The following is a 22,315-nucleotide window of genomic DNA, read 5'->3' as shown; positions in this document are numbered from 1 at the left end:
CAAATTGAAATCATGTGATGTAATAAGTCACAGATTCATTTTTTCCTCGAGCTAAAAGATGCGTCTCAATCGAAACACCCTTTTTCATATAAATCCCTTCTCCCTTCTTCTAATTTGCATCTGTTTGCTTGATTGGCAGGATGTCAGTCTCAAATGATCAGGCGTAATCACATCGCCAGGCAGCTAAATCATTTCACAAATATCTCTAATCATTTATGTGGTGATCGTCTGATCAGAACATTGCATTATTTCATGCAGCGTGTCATCAGTGCGCAGCGACACCGTGATTCATTGAGCAGTATGAGAGGCAGTGTGGTGGCAGGGTGTGCAGTCAGGTGATGGAAATTTATGAATGATTCCTCTGATATGGACTGAGCCATGCATATCTAACTGCCTGAACACTGATAGCACTATAGGGTTATTACCGTGGTTTCTCTCTATTTTCATTCTGTGTAAGGTGGAATTGAGCCTCAGTTGCATGTACACTTTTATCATGATTTTTCAAAGTGTAAATAAAAGCCTACGTCAATAACGCATGATGGAAGTTATTGGTTACCATGATAACCATCATTCAAAGTAAAAATTGAAATTAAAAAAGTCTTTTTACTGGTCATGGGAGCTACTGCATAGGTGAAAAAGGTTGTATGGATCCTTTTATGGCTCCAGAGAGAGCTGCTCAAAATCTGATAAACCGAGTCAGTGTCAGGTGGATCTGAAGTATATAAGCTTGAAAATGTGAAAAGAATCTGGTGGTGTGGAGTTAGAAAGAAAGAACCTCTTTTGTAATGTCCTTGTGTAATTAGATACAGTATATTATCAGAAATAAAATATAGCCCTGTGAACGTGTAAACCTGAAGACACTGAAGCATAAACCAACCACATGCTTTTTTCCCTTTCTTTTCCCTTTTCCCTCCTCTTCCCAGCCTGGACACTATGAATGTACTGTTTTTATGGTACTCGAAGGAATTACTGTAGTTAGTGTAATACCTTATTATAACTGAAACACCTACCTTTGCTTTGCTGGTATGCATTATTAAGCGACGCCATTCCCATGCACGGACGTGTGAAGCCGACAGAAACACTTCCGTATGATAGAGACATCATCCTTGGGCCGACGCCTGTGACATATCTGCTGCAGGGGAATACAGGCATGTGAGCTGGAAAGGGTGAGGACAAAGGGGTCCTGATCCTGAGGCAAAATATATCCAACCAACCACTCATCCATTATCTACATGCATTACCCAGAGAGGCGGGGTACAACCTGGACTGGTCGCCACACAGGGCCAACACATAGAGACAGACAACCATTCATACTCACACCTATGGGCAATTTAGAGTCACCTGCATGTCTTTGGACTTTGGGAGGAAGCCAGAGTACCAGGAGAAAACCCACGCAAGCACGGGGAGAACATGCATGCTCCACACAGAAAGGTTCAAACTCAGATTAGAACCTGGAACCTTCTTGCTGTGAGGCGACAGCACCAACCACCAGAAAATCACAAACCTGCCACTCCTACAGCTCAGGGCTACGTTAGCTGCTACTAGCATAACACACCTGAATTTCTGACTGAACTTTTGGCTGTTGAGTTGCATTGTGGGTAACATAGGAAGAATGCGTTGAATGAAAAAGACAATGCCTGCAGAATCAGAGTGAAAAATCAGCATTCTTTTAAGTGCTTACAAAAGATAAAAAACAAACATCACTGAGATGCACCAGAGACCTCTAAGCTTGGATATTAGATGATCTTTGCTGTCTAATTTCCTGGCAGGGTGTTTGTACAATGCATCACAATCTTCTGTGTTAATTGTGGTCGATTGTAATTTAAATTATTCCATCTGGCCTTGTTTATTAATCCTGATGGTTTCCAGGATTAGGCCACTGTGGCCAAACAAGAACAGGGAATTGGAAAAAGGAAGAGACAACAGAGGAAGTGGATTATATTTGGTATCTAGTGTTTTTAAGTATCACATGTAAAAATGAATGAGGTGTGGCTGGCACAGAGGAATACTTTAGGATGGAAGATGAAAACATTCATCTAGTTCTAGATCTACTAATCTTTATGTATAAGAGCACGTTATACACCTTTTATGAGAGTCTTTGTGCTGAATGCCTGAAATGGAATTTTAAAGTCCTTGCTACCAAAGTCTCTCATTCCCATTTGTGGCTGCTGTCGTGTGGTCAAGGCCCGGTTTTCACTACAAATGATTACAGAAAAGACATAGTGAGCACTCAAGGACAGTAACACACAGAGCAGCAAGGATATTGATTCTTGAATAACAGCAAGTTATCTAACAACAACTAACAACTAGCTAAATCACACTTGAGCTCTATTGTGAATCGTTTGTGTTGGCTTTACCCACTCAGGCATGTACCGCATCACAATCTCACCCAGATCAGCTGAACAATCTTCCTCGGCAGCACGGCAATCCATCGTCATGATCATCAGCGTGTAGAGCACCTTCCCAGCCCAGATCAATACGCTGTGGACCTCATCAGCATGTAGGATTAAGAGGCTGATTAAGATCTCCAATGGCCTGCATTGTTGGACGTCACAGGACCCCAGTGGCACCATGCATTGACCTCTGCTGTCACTAGAACACAAACATGCACCGCAAAGTGAGCACAGAACGTCTCAAGACTTTCATCCCACAGTTTAACATCCCCCTAAAAATCATCTGGTGGAGAAATTGAATGATGAAATAAGACCAACAAGACCTCAACAGCTCATCCAGTCCTCTAAAGAAGAAAAAAAATCTAGTGATTTTCAACACCCACCTACGGAGACCAGGATGTGTCATGCAGAAAATCAAAATTCCTGCCCTTGATTAATTCATTCATGCACAAAAAGACTTGATTAATGCCCTCAATTCAAATCATATTAAGTACTATATGAATGCAATTTGTGGAGTGACCCAGAAACCCTGACACTGTGTTTTTTGAGCTGGATGACAGCAACAACGCTGAAACACTTTACATTATCCTGTAAAATATGTTTAAGGCATGTCAAAGACATGCAGACAGTGCAAACCAAAAGAAAAATAAGATTAAATTAAATGAAAGCTATCCATAGTGAAGGAGATTAGTTATGACAGCGTCTGGGCTCTGTACCCATCTGACAATACCGGGGCGTTTAGTTAAGGCGTTAGGGATAAACGCACATATGTGCAGTTTTTATTATTAGTTGTCAACTCTTCAAAGTCCAGCTCCTTGACCTGCTGAGACTGTTTTAACCAAATGCATTTGGCAGAAGAGCAGACAGAAGGACTGGGGGGGGGGGGGGGGGGGGGGGGGGGACAGCAGGGACCACATGGTCGGCATCAAGCTGTGAGAATAAACAATCATCCGTTTCCAAAATGATGCCGAAAACTCATCATCTAGCCACAGCGAGCTATGAGAAAAAAAGTTTTACCAAGTTCAACTCTTTTTGTGGTACAGTGCTGTTTTTATTTATTTATTTTTTTCTGTTCTCGTCAGCGCCTCCAGTGCGCCAACACATTGGCCTCATTGAAATGAATGAGGAGGACGTGTTTTTATCATGCAGCATTGTTGTCTTTCTGAATTAGTCGGGATGTTGTAACAGAGTTACCTCTGCACTCACAAAAATCACTCTCTTTTGCAACGCCTGTTGGAGAGACTTCAGTGTTTTAGCACAAAGGAAAAATATAATATTAGTCTCCTTGTTAGTCACACAGCCGAGTGCGACTTTGACTCATAAAAGTACATCTGACACACACACTCACTTCAGTCTCAGCCTTTCAGCCTTTTCTTCTGTTAGTAGTTAGATTTTCATGTGTGTGAATTACCGATTGCTATTTATTATTTTGTTCCCCTGTAGTGATCATTACATGATAGAGACACCAGTGGCATAAGAAAGTTTTCCCTCTATTTGTGTGCTTATTTCTTGTTTTATAGTTCCGTAATTGTGTATGTATGACAGGGCAGTGAGGGTTAACAACTGGATATCAGCCAGTGGACTATGCTAAATGACTAAATAATTACAAAGTGGATGTTGTGATGACTTTAAATGACACTTACCAACTAATCACAACATATCAAGTTTAAATGCGCAAACACATGCATCCTCACAGACTCACAGTCTGGTCTAATGAGGACTGGGTAGAGATGTGACGTTCGCGAACGAGTCGAGTCTTTGAACGGCTCTTTAAAGTGAACGATGAGAACCGATTTGCAGTTGCGAGCCGTTCGTTTGCGAGCCGTTCTTATATGCAAATTGCCTGCGCTGCCTTCATGTGTCACCTGTGTGCCCCACAAGTCTGAGCTGTCCACGCTGCCTTCACCTGAACGACTAATGACATCGAGTTTGAGTCGTCCACAGCACGCTCCATTCACGTGAACGCAGCTACAGATGCGCAGCATTAGGGGAGGAGATATTAGTGAGCGCCGCCCGACTGGACTGAAGAGATTTACATTCAGGGAGCAGGAGATATTAACGACTGAAGAAAAGTTGTTTGTTATTGTTTCCATTGTTCTGATGTGGATTCGAGTCAAGGAGCTGAGTTCCTGTTTGTAAAGTAGTTCAGGTGAACACACACCAGGTAGTTTAGTACAATTATGCATTCACATTTGTATCATGTCCTAATATCTATTCTAGTTTTATTTATATTATTTATATATATATATATATATATATATATATATATATATACTTATTTATTATTTTCATATTTTTTCTGTATTGTTAAAATGTTCATGTGTGGAAAATTTCACACTAAAGTTATTTTGCATGGAAGTTATCTGCAGCCTGCATAGCTTTATTGTGCCACAAAGTTTTTTAGGTGAGGGGAAAATTCAAAATAGTGATCTCACTGTCAAAGCATGTTGGTATGGCACCATCTTATGGAACGATTACACTGAAAACACGAGCCAAATGAAATTATAATCAATATTTCAGAATAGATATGTATATGTTTGAATTATTCTGAACCAAATCTTATTTTACAACTGCTACCAGAGATTGTTTCCTTGATGAAAACAAGTTACCCATGGTTGACTTCTAATAAATAAATAAGTAAATATAACAACGAGTCAGTCGTTTGAACGGCTCTTTGAAAGGAACGGCTCCTCAAGATCCGGCTCCCTTCAAAGAGCCATGAATCCCATCTCTAGTACTGGGTGATGATGAAGGTGCAAACAGTTTCAGATGGCCCACAAAAATACCTTTACCTTGATTTGTTTCATTTCCTTATTTGGACAAGACAAGGGAAATAAGAAAGCGTCTCTTTTTTTGCAGGCTGTAAGCCCTTGCTTCTTCCCAGATGTTCAAATTGTGAAATAACAGCAGTAACTGAGATGCTTTTTATATGTACAATGATCAAAGACAATTGGGAACTTGACTGTGTATAAAAAGTGCTTCAGCATCAATGCACTCTCTGCAGGTGAAGGCTGAGGATCAGTCGCTCTTCACTTTGTTTCTCAGTCCCTCTCCACTTTATTCGTGTGTGCGCACTCACTTGTGTGTTCATCTGTGTGTGACAGCGTGTCTTGTGTGTATCCCCTCTCTCTTCGTCCACAATAATTGATTTCCCATCATATTTTCAGGCTTCTTAATCGTTTGACAGAAAGAGCCCGAGGCTGGTTGGATAGATGGCTGAGGCGCCATGTTGATATCTTAATGAAGCCGCTCATCTCGGCTCCTCTGTTCTGACACGAATGCTGCGACATAATGACTGACGTCTATTACAGTGTGCCGACTGGTTCCCACAGGAGCCCTCCAGTCCAGTTATTTGCTTCCTGCGTAGATTCTTTTTTCGTATTTTTAATTCTCCTTCTCCTTGCAGGAAGACATTGAAGGAGAGTGCTGTCACTTACACCTGTCAGATCTGATTCTCAGTAACACACACACACACACACACCAGTAAACCTTTGTGATTGGTAGGTGTGGAGCTGTTTTTGATCCACCCTGATTAGCATTGTTGTCAAAGCAATACTCCTGCTGAGTTTGTCGTCACGTATCAATGCTCTGCTTTGCATACACACACACAAAGACACACACACACACACACACACACACACACACACACACACACACACACACACACATACACACACACAGCCAGTTTTTTCGAGGCAGGTCTGTATTGGCAATTTACACAACTTTTACTCCACAGCACACACACTCATACTCTTGTGCAGACGCACACTAAGTCTGTTGGGTGTAAATATTTGTGTGTAGCAGCAGGTTTGTCATAGCTGCTGACTCTCTGCAGGGCAGCCTAAGCTCCATTAATAATGGCCAGTGGGATGAAGCATTGAAGCACGGACAGCAGAGAGCGAGCCGCAGAGGGGGATTATGGAAGGAACGGTAGGATTGAACGTACCAGCTCTGACACTCAGGTTACATGTGCTGTGACTCTGTAGGGACGGGGAGTCGGTGATCACGTGGACGTACACACAGACTTACCTATAATGACAGAAACCATCTATGGTCTGCTAAGAAGATTGAGTGAAATTTATGATTGAAACCATTAACTCATTAGCGGAGAAGTAGGGTCATTTTCTCATAGACTTCTTTTTGCAACCTCCTGGCCATCAGAAAGACTGCAGCTTTAGGGCACTTCTGCATTGGCTTTACTTTGCAGACATACGTGCAGACACAGGATACGTCCGCTTCTTTCATGCAATCTATGCACCCATCTTTATATTGGGCTTTTGGTCTGGAGCAGAATTTATCAATATGCACTTTTTTGCCATATATGCAACATTATGCTAAAAGAGGCTAAAGCTACGAGTCCCAGGTCAAAAATCATTGGTTGAGCACAACTCTGTATGGATGTTACAACAGAAGAAAACATACTTGGACTAGCACCGCAGAGATGAGGTTTTCTGGGTTGCAGAAGTGTAAATCTTCACTGAATCCAGCAAAGAGCATGACACAGCCGCTAACATCAGCCTTACTTTGAGGCACCTACAACGCGCTCCATTGAATGGAGGGCTGTGCAATGATGCCCTCCTTCAGATGACAGAGAACATATGGTCCTTTCCTTCTGCTTCCTCTGGGGCTTTTTTACATACTGCTATACCCACATCATCACCCTGTCATCCAGCTCTCCATCCTCAGTCCAATCTCAGCAAATATACTGTAATATGTTTGCTGTCACACATTGCATTATAGTTTTACATAAGTCAGTGCACAGATACTACACGCTTGATAAGTGGGGGTTCGTATTTGTGCGTATGCAGAGTTGTTAATGTGTTTGTTGCATGCATGGTTACATGTCTATCTACAGAACATGTCTAGAGGGTCTTGCAGGGAATTATGTGAGCGCACAGTTGTGTGTCTTTGTGGTCTCGGTCTGTTGGCTTATGCATTACTAATGTTGATTAGGACGAAAATTAAACACCACATGAGCAAATGTGAACAGTTTGCTACACCAGATGAACCCCCTGACTCTCTCCTTGGCGACATTCTATCATCAAACACCTCGTGTTAGCAGCTCCGAGAGCCTCAACGTACAGTTCATCGGCTGATTTGACCAGTGGGCAGAAAGACGCTGGTTTAAATTTCTAATTTACTCTGTAGTTTTCACTTTTAGATGTAAGAGCACTGAGTACGTAGCCGGTGGCATGTGATAAGAAACACATGGTAATAAAAAAATAACAGCTGCATGTGCTTCTTTCAGATGAGCCATAATGTTCAAAATGGAAATGAGATGGTAGAAACTGGATCACAGACGCTCTTTTTACTTGTCACAGTTTTTGCTAGATTTTATACACCTAATAGATGAGTGCTTTTAAGCGGGCAGTTGTGATGTTACACAGTTGGCACCCTGTTCTGTCACTGCCAGGAGGACCTGCTGTATACTGTGTGTGTGTCATCACATAGCAGTAGGGAATGTCCTATAGCCGCTTCAGGCTCACAATCAGTTAATTCAGCTTCCCGAATGATTTTGTAACAAATCTGATTTAAAGTAAAAATGTACATATTTTTGTGTCCGTAATCTCTTTCCCTGCAGTGACAATATACAACCCCTCAGTCAAGATGCCTCTTTAACCTTAAACCACTTGCCAACACATTGCAGTCACCAATAGAAAAAAAGGTAGATGAATGCAGCTCTAAACATGGTTTTAAGTTGTATTTGGACAGAATACATTCAGACTTTTGTTAAACACCCCACACTTCCATGGTTCGCACACAGCTGTTCTCAGTCGTGTCACTGATTAGACCTATTCTCACCCTATCTGTGATTGTACAGCCTGGACTGGATTGACAATTCGCTTTAATCAAGGTATGGTCTCATTAGCCTTCTGTCCAACAAAACTGCTCCACATTCAGCCCTGAAAAAAAAGATGTACTGTCACATTTTGGACGAGTTCGGTAACGAGTAAATATCGAGGAGAGCAACCGCAGAGTGTAGATTGTGGGAGCGATGCTGCAGTTTGTGGTCTGGTTGTGTAATATTGGACAAAATGAGGCGATAATACAGCTCTAGAATAACGACTTGTGTGCATCACTGTTGGATAGAAAATTGGCAAGGTAGCATTGAATGCAAGTGAACTCTGACCCACGAGTCTGGTGGAGGTGGCCAGAAGAGAGCACTAACAGCAACTGCACATTTGAATTCACTCAGTTGAATGGACTTGTTACTGAAAGTGAATAGAGAAGGGAGTGAATATTCACGGAACCAATGTTTAATGTGACCGTATCTTTACACCCTTCATCGTGGAACACATTTTGGCATGTCATAGTGGGAAAATCACAGGTGTTACTAATGACATAAATGGCTGCTTTCCATTTAGTTGTATTGAACAGAGTCACCATTAATGTGGTTAGTTTCGCCTGTGTTCTTTTCCCGCTGTGACATGTCAAAATGTCTGGTGTGAAAAAGCTCCACAGGAGGAATAATTAAAACCACCTGAGTGGCTGTGCAGGCCATAAATTGTTTTAAGATTTAATCCCTCGGTAGCCTGGGAAGGCCTGAAACTACTCCGTCACCACACTGAGCAGAGCCACCTGGCTGCTGTAAGCACAATTAGGACTCCTGCAGCTTCCTGGAGCCAATCTGAGAAGACGGCTCATCTGTCCACGCTGGAATCTTTGACTGCATATAAAATTAGGAGACAGCCTTTTATTTTGCATTATGCTTTGTTTTCATTTAAGCTTTTACCTTAAAATGCCCTCTTAAGCTCACTAAAACTATATTAAGTACATTAGAAGAAATTGGAATACAAATCTGTGAACATCTTCGCTTAAGTGATTAAAAATTACATCACTCTCACCCTTGTTTTTGGACGGATTCCACTTCGACTTTTTCCACACAAACAGCCCAGGTTCTGTCATCCAGCTCATGAAACAATTACTTCCATTACAGGATTAGAAAAGTAAAGCAGCAGTAATTTTACATTAAATCTAAATATTATTTCTTTGCATGAGGGTAACTTAGTGCTAGTGGCTTGAATTTAACAGGAGATGTAGTTGAGTTTTTGTTTTACTGCTCTGATCCTCTCTGAAGATGACATAATAAATCTCATTATATGTAATATGATTTAAAGGGAGTAAGACTGCAACCAAACAAACTCAGTTAAATTATGAGTCAGGCCCTTCAGGATGCAAATGCGTGTGCGCACACACAAACACGCACACACACACAGACAAACACATACACGTGCGCACACACACTGAAAGATTAAGCTTTGTGTCCGGAGAAGCCTCTGGCATATATGGGTCTATTTAGCTTTAACAGAATTATCTAATTATTTGTTCTTCTTTCTTCACTCAGTCTGAAATGTATTCCATATTTCATCAGATGGAGAAAAATGGATCCAAATTCTCTGTCCTCTCTTTGTTTCGTTCATTTTTCATACTAACACAGTCTCTGCTACAAATTTCTGCCCGTCAGACAGAAATGAGAAAAGAGAAAAATAAGCTTCCTTTAATCTTTTTAATGGGAGCAGAATTAATGACAGCGACACCCTCAATGCATGTAGTGGATTTAATCAGCAGTTGAAGGGAAAATGTTGTTTCATTTGAATGGAAATCACCAACTCTGTTGAATGAATCTGTAAAAAATATGACTTTTGTAAACATCATGTAAATCAGTTATATCTATTCACAGGAGGTGATGAAAACAATGTGCCCCCTTCACCCGCAACTACTTAGTCATTTAGATCTCAACTGTGTACAAGTCGCTGATGCAGCTTTTCAGCAGTATGTGACTCCAGGAAATAAGTAAGATAGTAAGTAAATAAAGTTTATTTAGTATAGCAGTTTTCACAGAACAACGTCAAAGTGTCCTCAGCTGCTTTTTAAAAGCATCAACCAAGACCAAGACTGCAGAGCTACCACTTCGAAGGCACGATCATCTTTAATTTTTAGACGAGTGTGAGAGCCACACAGTCAGCCCAGGTCAGAGGACCTCAGGGAACTACTGGTGATGTAAGGATGAAGCCACTCAAAGATGTACACCGGTGCCTGACCATGCAAGGCTCTGTATGTAAAAACAAGAACCTTGAAATGAATCCTGAACTTGATGGGAAGGCAGTGTAAAGAGGACAGTACGGGGGGGGATGTGATGTGATGGTTAACAGCCTTGAAGCAGCGTTCTGGCCCGGCTGTTGGCGGTCCAGAGACAACTTGCTGAGGCAGGTGCACAGGGAGTTACAATAGTTTGATGATATAAAAACGCGAATAATCATCTGAAGCTTTATTTGTGAAGCTGTGGACCTAAGTTTAGTTATGTTTCTTAAATGAAAGAAACACGTCCTGGTCAATGATCGGATGTGTTGATCAAAAGAAAATGGTTTGGTCAAATGCAACACCAAGATTTCCAAACTTGGACTGAACAGCTGAAGAGAGACGGCCGATACACTGAGTAACCTTGGTGGCTACGCTATCTGAGGCGATGATAAGATCCTCAGTCTTGTCTGCATTTAACTGTAAAAAGTTGTTTGCCATCCAATCCTTACTGGCTGACAGACAGTAGTTCAAGACAGGCAGTTTGTCAGTCTAATCAGGTTTAAAAGGTTTAACTAAACGTCCGGAATGTCGGTCTCAAGTATCAACCTCAGGTACTCAGTGAGAAATGCTTATAGTCATATTTTTTCTATTGATGCCACTGATATTTAATCTGTCTGGTCAAGTCCTAACCTCAATGGCTGTGATGGACAGGAAACACAGTTTTGACTGACCCTCATTGTCGAGGAAAAATTTAAGAATTTACAAAATACAGTTCATTCTAAAATTTGAAGTTTCAGCGACAGCAGCTACAAGATGGTGATGGTGATGATTATATGGTCGTCATCATCACATTAAAAGTCCAACATCTGGTACACACTGTTCATCAACTTTGACTGAATCTGAGCGCCAAGCAAAATCAATACAAACACAGAGACTGCCCCCGTCTGCCTCCTCTCGTCTCACTGGTGTCTACTGAGCTCCTTCAGGTGGGATCTCTCCACCCATGGAGAACAGTAGTGCTAACACTGATCCTGGCTTTTGAGATGAAGCCAGGTCTTTATAAAGATATTGGCACAAATCCATTCAGATCAGAGGGTCTGATGTCACAGATGAGGATAATCTTGGTTATGTGAAGTGTCTGACCTGTGAAATCTCTTGTCATGTCATAAATTGAATGTAAAATTCTTCAAGTATATTCACATTTTCAATAGTTGCTGCAGATTTTTGGAAGCAAAAGGAAACTGCTTGCTTTTTTCACTGCTTGAGTTCTTTGAGCTGCCATAGCTAATTAGAATATAAATGTATGTGAAAAAATACGTATTCACATAGCACTTTTCTAGAAAGTTAAAAAAAGAAAAAGACAAGAAAAATAGGAATAAAACCTTGTAGATACAACTGGATAAAACAGGATGTGACAGTAACAGCTAGAGCTGAATGATATGGGGAGATAATCTAATTGCAATTGCAATGATTACAATTGTGATTCCTTGTAGTCTGTATTACATTATTTCATAATTTGTTTTCTAGATCTACTTTCACTCACATTTAACATGTGGTGTTTGTGTTTCCAGCTCTCAGCGGTTTGAAAATTGTGTTCTATTACATTGCGATGCCACCTTGAATTTAATTTATCACTCAGCCCTCATCTCACAATACCATATTTGAATATCTGAAATGGTGTCTGAATATTAACATTCTTACAAAATCATCCACTGAAGGTTTTTAATTCCATACAGAGATGTTGGGTTATTTAAGGGGATCTGATTCAGTGCTGTCATGGTAACTACGGTGAAGGTACTGGCATTGATATTCAACAATACTAATATACTATTCAAGGCTAAGTGTGTGTTCAGTGTATAAGCCGCTGAACTTTTCTTTATTTTAAATTTCTACACATCAATGAAAATTTCTGTCACACTTCCTGCAGTTTTAATGGATTTAGCCAGAATCTGCCCGGTAACAGCAGACCAAGCTTGCTAAGTCTGGGAGGGATGTGGATCTCTGGAGATCATGGTCCAACTGCTTTTCCCAAAAGTCATGTCAGTGTTCAGTTTCGTACAATACATTGCTCTTATTTTCCAGCCTCCAGGCTTTATAGCATTCAGTTTTCAGTCAGTGGCAATAACTTATTTTATTGTAATTGTCTCCTTATTTAGCATTAGCAATTTCAGGGTGTGTACTGTGTGCTGTGTGCCAGTTTATTTTAAGCAGGTAGACTGGAGGACGCAGGTGGTGTCTTGTGCTTTTCAAATGATGTGTTCTGATTACTAACTAGTTTTTCAATTTTTTTTTTTTTCAAATCTCATCTTTTCACCTCAATTTTCAGAACTCAAAAGAAATTGCACAGAATTGCGGTGGCAACATCACAAGAACCAGACCTCATTCCCAGGTTGTCAAATACCGCCGCTTTGTCATAACCTTTTGGTGGTAACTAAGAAACTTATTTAAACCGTCTCAGAAAGTTAAGCATGCTTTTATTCTTGTCACCGTGACGAGGAAGGTCCAGTATGAGCACAGCGAGGTCATGGCCAGGGTGTCAGTATTTGACGATGTGGAGTGAAGGTGTGGCTGGAGCAGCGGCTTTGAGCTCTAATATTGCCACAGAAAGGCACTTTGTCCCCAACCCTCAGACTTGTGACAAAGCGGCCATATTTGAGAACGTGGGAATGAAAACAAGTTGCAGTAACTTCCAAATGACAGATTTCTCCACAGCATGTCATACCTTAATTTGAAACAGAATGGAAGAGACTCGCTGAACGCGTTGCACTAATTATGAAATTGTACTTTTCCAAATGTTTACTCAGCATTCTTCAGTTTCTGTCAGGAGAAGCAGGCAGTTGTCTTTCTTGCCTCCCACCCATCATCTTGTGTGTGTTTTCATGTACCGTGGTGACAATGTGGGTGCCATGATTGTCTTCATCCATTCCTTTAAACAGCACATATGCATGCATACATACAGTATATATATATATACATATGCAGGCGCATACATGCACAGTTGACTTACAGTATGGAAACTGATCAAATACAGCTTTAAAATTATTTCTCAAGGTTCAGGATTATTAAGTTAATTGTCATTGTCATAATTTTGTCCTAACAGAGTTGGTTATGTGTCTTAGTTCATGTGTGCTTTCGTCACTGTTGGTCACTGAGACCCGTTTGTGTCCCTCATGTTTGCAGTTGTCACAGGTGTGACGGTGTGTGTCGGAAAGTGTTTAGCAGATGCGCCTTCAGCAAATGCATGACGGACAGGTTGGAGGGTTAGTTTGGATATGATACACGCCAAAACACTCACCCGATGACATTCTTCCCCATAGGGAGAGGGTTATGGGAGATACTATGGGTCAGGTTCATCTGCCCTTTTGTCCTTTTGTACCGCCGTCTGCTGATTGTGTATATATCAACTTCCAGTGTTGAGCAGTAATGCATTATGTAGTCACGTTACAGTAATGTGATTACTTTTTCAGTAACAAGTTGTTAACAAGTTGCTAATCCCAGTAATCATTTACTTTTGGATGTCAATTTTTGTGCCATTTTACTGGAGCTTGATGTGAGGGTTCACTTTTGACTGTGTTGATGTGGTTAAATGGCCAGAGGTATGGGCGGTTGCCCAGCTTACGCCAAAAGAGAAATGTCTCTTACTGTCCAATAGCTCGCTAATGTTTGCCACTGGTAACCTTTGATTCAGGACTCACCTAGGTTTAGTTCAGAGTTGGAGGGTGTGTGAACTGCACCTTGTGAGAACAGGACGTCTGTAGAGCTCTGTGCAGGGATGCTGAACTGGATACCAAAGGCAACCTTGGCGCCTATTCTGTGAGTGTTGCTCACCTGGTGCATATGCCAAAATATTACTGGTTTCTGGGTTAGGTTCCTGGTTTTTCAGCTCTCTGAATATGTGCAGTAGTGTTCATCCCATCATGCCTCTGTCCCAGCCGCACTGGCGAAAGGCTCGTATTACAGCTCATACTTCAGAAAAAGAAGAGAAAGAAGAGAAGAAGAGAAGAAGATGTCCTGTCAACAGTTTAACAGACGTCTCTTTTGCAATGTAGGTCAATGCAGAAAATACATTTTGAGTATTATGAGTGGCCACAGGGAAAAATTGGAGACTGAGCGGCGGTCTGGTATCCACATCCATGGTGCAGCTACTAGGGCTAAGCTTGCTGCTGATGGTCAGTAAATACAGGACCTCTAAAATGTAGACTGGCTGCTTGGTAAACCAACATGGCTCACTACTTTCCTGGTGCTTATGTGCAGGACTGTTTTCTTGCGGGGTGCAGTGACTTTCCAGAGCTTTGTCACAGCGAGGCTGCCAGGTAACAGGAAGTCACTACTCCAAGCCGAGAGATAGTTCAACTCATAAACCCGTTAAAACTGCAGAATTAAACAAATACGATACACAGTGTTGGTTGGAGCTGATAGGTTGATTTTGTTACCTTTTGACAGAGACAAGTCGGCTCTTTCCCCACATTTCCAGTCTTTATGCTGAGCTAAGCTAACCTGCTGCTGGCTGCAGCTTCATATTTACCGTATAGCCATGAGAGCCTTATCAATCTTCTTGTCTAGCTCTAAAGTGAGTGCAAGCGTTTTTCCCAACATGTCACACTATTCCTATAACTTGGTGGTATTTGCCTCATTGCTTCATTCTGACAACGGGGTCAAAAGGGGGCACAACTTTGAGTATTTGCCTGTTTGCCAACTGTTGTTCTTCTGCTCGTTCTTCTGCTTCATAAACCTGCAGTATGTCACGTGAGGTCATATACGTTCTACTTATTAACTTGTTTGGTTGTGTAAGTAATGTTTCTGTGCACGTGTGAGCATCTGGCAGGGAAAGTCATGTCGTCTGCTTCCAATAGGAGAGAGGATGTATATGGGAGCAATGCGAGGCTGAAGGATAAATATATATTGAGCTGGATATCTGTGGTATAAGTGAAGAATTTTTATGGAGGAGTCCAGGGAGCGCATGGCTGAGGATTTAGGGTCGGGCTCTTGGCATTCTCCACGGGACACTGAGAATGGTATGTACTGGCCAAGTGTTCTTCCCATGTAACCCCCCCCCCCCCCCCCCCCGTGTACCCCTCCTTCCTACCCTGACACACAACTTTTACGACACTTATCTGGACGACACTGGGTTCATCCACACCCACCGCTGGACACTTGCCTTCAGATGCAGTCTTTCCATGAGTCTTGTTAGAATCAAAAACCACTCAAATGCAGTGCAGCTTGAATCTGCTCGGACCATCTGCAACTGGCTCAGCGGTATCCAAACTTCTTTCCAACACAGATGTCTCTAAAGTAAGGAAGTGGTGATGATTTGAGCATGATATTTTCATCAGTGCTGGGAGCCAAAGTATCTCCACTATTTTAATATGGGAACCATGACGGGGATAGCGCTGGTGTTTTCTACAGGCAGTAAAGGGTGAAAATGCTTTATCCTTTAGCGTGGTGCTAAAGTAGCTGTTGCTGATGTGTTTGCAGAGTAAAGAACTGCAAGCTATGTATGCATGGGGCAGGAGAGCAGCAGAGATTATTGTCCCAGTCAGATCCTCATCTGATATCTTTCGTTTCGTTTCCCACTGCACTGTCCCCAATATAAGCCAAGCCAGGCAGGAAACAAGATGGTCAGATAATTCTCCCTCGAGAAGGCAAAAGATATAATGAAGAAGGGAATAGGGCAGGATTCACTGAAAGCTTTGGCTTATGGCCTTTTTTCCCACTTCTGACAAGCCAGTTGGCTTCAGTGGTTGGCGAGTTATAAAGCAGAAGAATGGGGGAGGGGTACAAAGGGAACCTACTGTATAATGAGAGGATGAGAGACAGACGGAGATGAGAAGAAAAAATAAGGTCTCTCGCTCTGTTTGTGGAGCGTTACATCTGCTGAAGAAGCAGATTCTGAGTCACCTCCGTCATCTACCTCAGTTAATCATAACACACAGCTTCACACGCCTGCATGCTCGCACACACAAACACACCCGCACACACACTCTTGTCACTTATCAAATACATCTGATCTGCCACTGATTACTGTCACTGAGAAGGACTAAAAAAAGAGCTGTACAAGGGTCCTTAAAGGACATGAATTAAATTTGCGTACATGGCTTCACAGTCGTGTTTCAGCGTTGAAGGGTCAGTTTGCACAACTAAAAAAACAACATTTTTCTCTTGTTGTAATTCCAGTGGTTAGTTTGATTTGTTCATTTGTTGCATTTCATGTTCTTCTGATTAAATCTTTCAAAAGTTCTGCTGCCACAACAATACAGTGGGGACGAGGAGAACTTTGTTTTTGGTAATCACAAAGTGTTAGAGAAATGTCAGAAATTACATTTGAAGAAATCAGCAGAAACACCTCATTCCAGCAGCACTGTTTTCATTAATTCAATAATCTGCAATGTCAAAAGTTTTCATAGGAGGAACCATTTCTGCTGGTAACAAGTTGTTCCAATGAAAGCAGTTGTCAGCAAGGAGCGAATAAACACATATTCCTTTATTTTTTGAAGCACATCTTAGACATTACATTTCTCAGTCAGGCCAGGAGTAACTTAACAAATGGATACCGTGGTCACTACACTGTTACAGATAAAGATATTTAATGGATCTCAGAGGACTAATGTGCTGATCACAGTGATCTTTTCTTTGTCTCATCAGAAATAAATCATCTTCTTATGTGGACATAACTAAACTCCTTAACCCACCTTTTAGGAGAGATCAAGAGCAAAAGAATAAACCAATCTAAGACAAGTTCACACTTGTATTTGAGCACTGAGGCAATTTTCTATTAAAGTTTAGGCTCATTTATTAGCCAATCAAGTTTTCTTTGGGGTCCTATTGTTATCTCAAGCCGATTATTTCAGACAAATAAAGATAAGTGCAGTCGGAGGCTGAGACAGGAGGATGGTTATTTCTCCGAAGCTGAATTTAGGAAGTATGAGAAAATGTTGAAGACCTCATAATAATGTTAAATTGAGCTCAATTTTGTAGACTGAAGGAGAAATAGGCTCGACAAAGAAGACACCTTATTTAGAATTTTTCTGTCCTTTGGGATGGTAAAATAGATAAATTAGACAGTTTAAATCAGACGTGAAACTGCACCACTAAGCCATTTGGTTTAAGAGTTTGGCTTTATATACTGTAGCTACTGAAATTCACACTTTCATAATGCAGCATTTCTTCAGACCAAGCCAACTTAACTGAGGAATATTAGCAGCTCTTTAATGTGGCAGGAATTGCAGTGCTTTGTGAAAGTGAAAGTTACAGTTAAAGTTAAAGTTAAAGTACTGGCGTAAAATAAAACCTTAATTATTCAAAAGTGTATTTCATATTTCATGTCAACACATTGTTGTATTGTTGCCGCAATGCATTCACCGAGCTGATATCTCTGAAACACCCAACTGAATGCACAGACTCACTAGTAGAACCCGTAGAATTACAAAAAATCTCTAGCATGAACTTATTTGAGGAATTGTCATTTTTATCTGCCATCACCATCATTACCAAGTTCAAAATGAACTGTTTAAACAATATAGCAGGCACTTTGGACTTGACTTGTAGCATCAGACGAGTAGTTTACTGTGATTGGTTTACCTCCTGTGACGAACACATCGTATGGTCAATCACACTTTAGAGATGAAAAGAAAATGAATCCACTGACTTTAAAGCTGTGACTTCAAAGTAACAAATCACCACAACCTTCACAGAAATTTGCTATTGCTAATAATTGTAATAACAATTGTTTTCTATTTTAAAAATATATATTTTTTTCACAGTGCTGTTGCTCACTTGCTGTTGTGTGTCTGTGCTTCCTACTGCACCGACATCCCACCTTCAAAATAAGAGCTCCAACATTGATAATATAACTAATTGCGCAAATAACGCTAAAGCTCATTTACACAAAATACAAAACGTTGTGACTGGAAAAAATGTCTCTCTTCTCTATGCGCAAACCAACTCCTTTAAGATTTGATTTATGTCCAAAAAACAATAAAAAGCAATAAGGAAAGACATAAAGAAACAAATACAAATACAGAAAGAGAGAGAAAGTCACGCAGAGAAATTATATTGCAGCATAAGAGCACTTGGCCATCAGTCTCCATGTGCAGCAGAGCGGCTCGCTGATGCAGAACCGACATAATTACAGCTCTGTTTAGCTCCATTACAGCCACTGCACTCTTGTCTCTGTTGCCACCTACACACTCTCCATGCTCTGCCTAATTGCCAGCTCCTTATCACATAGACAGCTTATTGATTTAAACAACATAATTGGGAGGTGCTCTGGGTTGGTAGCAGTGGACAGCATAGCTTTAATGATAATGGGGAACGGTCTGATTTCCTGATAGACTTCATTATGGGCAATTTGATCGTTTGAGGACCTTTGTGTCCTTGATGTGTGATAAGCACTTTTTCTTAGATTCTTTGATTTGCTGTCAAACACTCCCAGTCTTCTTCCTTCTGCCTCCCTCCCTGCTCTGTCTCTGTGTTTTCTCCCAGGACAAGCATATAGTGCACTTAATGGAAAATGTATATGAGGCAAGGTCTTACTCTTGACATAAGGATACCGACTGAGACAGAAAATGAAAGGAGCTACAGTATTACTATGAACTTGGGGAGAGGATGACATGAATGAATGAGACAGACAGATACGGTCATTGACGAGCAGCGATTTTTCACCTTCACCTCTTTCTTCCCTCGAGGAAAAAACAGGAAAAGCTTGGTTATGTGTGTGAATGTGTGCGAGGTAGAAAGAGGCAAATGAATGCAAATAATGACTTAAGCTCAGTCTGTTCAAACAAATATCCCTTGAGAGATGTAGCTGTTACAGTGACCTCACGCACACAGAAACAGAGAGAAGTGTGTGTCATGTTCTTTGATTTACATGAACAGCGCATGAAACAGGAATATTCCAAAGCTAATGACTCACACGGGCTGATTTTGCTCATGCAAATCGGCAGGCCTGCTTGTGTTGATATTTTCTCGCTTCCTATCTCTCTCTTTGTGTTGCTCCTTAATAACGCACATAAACACATACAGCTGTGCATTCGTTATATGATTACCGGACAAAGAAGCAGAGCTTTTTCCACTGTCATGTAAAGTAAGTCCTGAGTGGCTGTTCAGAAGAAGGATGGTTGGCTCAGTAACAGCAGAAGTTAAAGATAAAAAGCCTCTCAGAATGTGAGTAAAATAGAACGATAAAACAACCTTACTGGTAACCGAGTGTCATAAAATTGTATGAATCAATTTTATCAATCCATTTGAAAATAATAAAAGAAGCATGAGAATTAAAGGTATATATCAAAGCATCACTGTTGGGCGTTACTGAATAAATTTACTACAAACCCCTCTGGGAAAGTAAAAAATACACTGCCATTAAATTAGTCATATATTTTTTTAAATCATTTCCAGAAAAGACGACATTTTTGGAGAAACAGAGATTACATTCAAACTCAGTGATGCGTTTCAGCCAAAAGAGGCGAGCAGAAGCTCCTGCAAAACATTTGGAAGAGGATTTCATTTCTGGCTGTAAAAACCTGAGGTGCTACTACCCTGGAAATGGGCTGGAAAAGGCATTCGGCTATCCCCATTCCACCGCAGGCTGGTTTGTGTGTGTGTGTGTGTGTGTTTGTGTAATGTAAAACCTGCCAGGGAGGTCGATAAGGCTATCAGTTTGAGACAATCTTGTGATCATGCTCTGTCTTCTGCTCAATATTGTGGTTGACTAAAAACAGACACACAGGCGCTAGCAGCCCAGTGACACACATGTGCATGGGAACACACACATGCACAAATGCACGTGTGCATGAAGGAGGATGGGAAAGTAAACTGCTGAATACAACAAATATTATTTTGCCTAAAAATATATGTTGAGTCTGAAGTAACTCAACTTGAAATGTATTATTGTATTTAAGCTGCATTAATTAGATATTATGACAGCAAGATACTTTTGCTGCTGTGAACTGCTTCACATGTGATGCACAGCCAGACATCAGGTCCTGACAGCGTTCCTGAGGAATCTGAGCCCATTCCTCATGGAAAACAGCCTCCAGCTCTCAAATATTCTTGGGTTTGCGTGCTGCAACTGCCTTCTTCAAATCCCACCAGAGATTTTCAATGGGATTCAAATCAGGCAACTGTGACAGTCACTCCAGTATCTTCCAGAACTTTTTCTGAAGCCAAGCCTTGGTGGACTTTGAGGTATGCTTTGGATCATCGCCCTGTTAGAAGGTCCAATGACCTCCAAGCTTCAGCTTCCTCACAGACAGCATGATGTTTTCTCCCAGGATTTTCTGATAATTGATTGAATCCATCTTGCCCTCCAAACGCTGCAGGTTTCCAGTGCCAGAAGAAGTAAAGCAGCCTCAGAGCATCACCAAGTCACCGCCATGCTTCACTGTGGGCAGGGTGTTCTTTTCAGTGTATGCCTCGTTCATCCTCCCCCAGACATACTGCTGATCCATTGACCTGAAAAGTTCCAGTTTTGTTTGATCAGAAACAGAAAAGAATCCCCAAACTTCTGTGGCTTATATAGTATATGGTTTCCAACACATTGTCTTGTGCATTTGGGTCAGTAGTGGTTAAGTCTTGGAGTTCGGACATGGAGGCTCAGCATTCAGTCAACTTTCTGTTGATACTTTAAACACGTTGAAACGAAGTACATTTTGTGTTTGATGAGATGACTGGCAGTCGAATTCAAATCAAATAGTAGTAGTCAAATAGTTCATTTACTAGTCACTATTTTCAGTTTCAGATTAATACACATTTTGTGTGGATGGCATATGTGGGACAGTACATACCAATATGTTCATACTGAAGGAACATGTCGACCAGTGCAACAGCCTGGCTCATCCATGTGATTAAGTTTTGAATAAGCAATAAGAAAAACATAGAATATGACCAGAGTTATCCTTTAAAGTGTGATTTAACAGATAGAAAAAGAAATAGGGCATTTGGATGCCCGGGGGGACTGGATTGAACACAGTTGTTGTTTAACCCATGTTATGCATTCTAGCATACACACCATAGCTGCCTCGATAAGGCTCCTATAATTCATATTCATATAGAATATACTGCAGATATGTATATCCTTCACAGAGAAATTCCTCAGCGTACTACATCCTTGTACTGTTTAATCTCATTGATTATGTACCATTTAAATAGAAAGAATCTGCCTGCAGGAGCTTGTAAACTGTCCGTCTGTCCTTCTGCTCTTTGTATTTTCGGCTTTGCTGTCGATAAGAGCTTCATGTGGTCGTAGAGACGAAGGTTATTACTGTAACACCACGAGATAAAAGGTCTGTTGCAGGTAGAAAACGCAGCAGCAGCTCTCTGTATTGTTGCCTGCTCTGTTGTCTGAAGGTGCTAATCTTTGAGCTGTGATAACATGACCAGGCTATCAATGTTTGGCTTGGATCTCTGAAACGTACAGCAATTACCATGGATACAAAAACACACACACAGCCTGATACAGATGCATCATTATCATCAGACCTCATCACGCGCACTTCAAAGTAAGCACAGAGACTGGAACAGAATGGAATTTGAAACGTTTTAGCCAAAAATGTTTCCATGATCAAGGTGTTTTTTGCAGAAACGTTTCAGATTTCGTTTTGTTCTCCAACTTCGTGGGTGAAGATGGTCAACTGATGCTTCAGAAAATGCACCTGCTGTGAAAATCAACCTCCTGCCGTCCAGTCCAATTATGCAGTCAGCTGTTAAACTCCCACGACTGATGCTTTTCTTTGGCAATTTTGCTATAAATGTTTTAAGAAACGCACAAGAGATATATATCATTTATACACAGTACACACTTTCTTTGTGTTAACTTTTCACTTTTCTGTCGCATGAAAATAATTCAGGCTGTTGTGTGTGTTTGACCTTTGTGCAATCTGTGTGTTTGTGATATGTGTGTGAGC

The 22,315-nt window shown here is 41.1% G+C and overlaps 1 protein-coding gene across 1 annotated transcript in view; it reads left to right on the top strand.

Moving 5' to 3' along the window:
- The window catches only part of gcgrb (glucagon receptor b), a 42,199-nt gene that overhangs the window by 9,608 nt on the left and 10,276 nt on the right, over window positions 1-22,315 (top strand). The window lies entirely within an intron of this gene.

Source organism: Pempheris klunzingeri, chromosome 3 (genome assembly GCF_042242105.1).
Source record: "Pempheris klunzingeri isolate RE-2024b chromosome 3, fPemKlu1.hap1, whole genome shotgun sequence".
Taxonomy (NCBI): Eukaryota; Metazoa; Chordata; class Actinopteri; order Acropomatiformes; family Pempheridae; genus Pempheris; species Pempheris klunzingeri.
Note: the sequence above shows the minus strand (reverse complement) of the source record. Positions and strands in the feature narration are given on the sequence as shown.